Below are 269 nucleotides of genomic sequence, written 5' to 3' on the forward strand. Positions count from 1 at the left end.
CAACATTCTTCTGACATGCTGTTGTTTACTTTTATTAGAGATGTCCTTGGTTAATAACACTCAGTTGAGAAGAACACAATGCATATATACATTTTTCAAACCTGAGATGTGCTATTATTCATTCCACAGAAATGCTGATGGAGGTGTATGTGCTTATTTGGGTTATAAAATCTTCATTATATCATTGTGACTTAAGCTGGTTTCTGTCCCTAGGAAATAGAGCAGTAAGTATCTTAATTTTAGCTAATCAGCATCATGTATTTATTCCT

The sequence above is a fragment of the Corapipo altera genome, unplaced genomic scaffold, assembly GCF_003945725.1.
Source record: "Corapipo altera isolate COAL_440 unplaced genomic scaffold, ASM394572v1 24b, whole genome shotgun sequence".
In the NCBI taxonomy this organism is placed as follows: Eukaryota; Metazoa; Chordata; class Aves; order Passeriformes; family Pipridae; genus Corapipo; species Corapipo altera.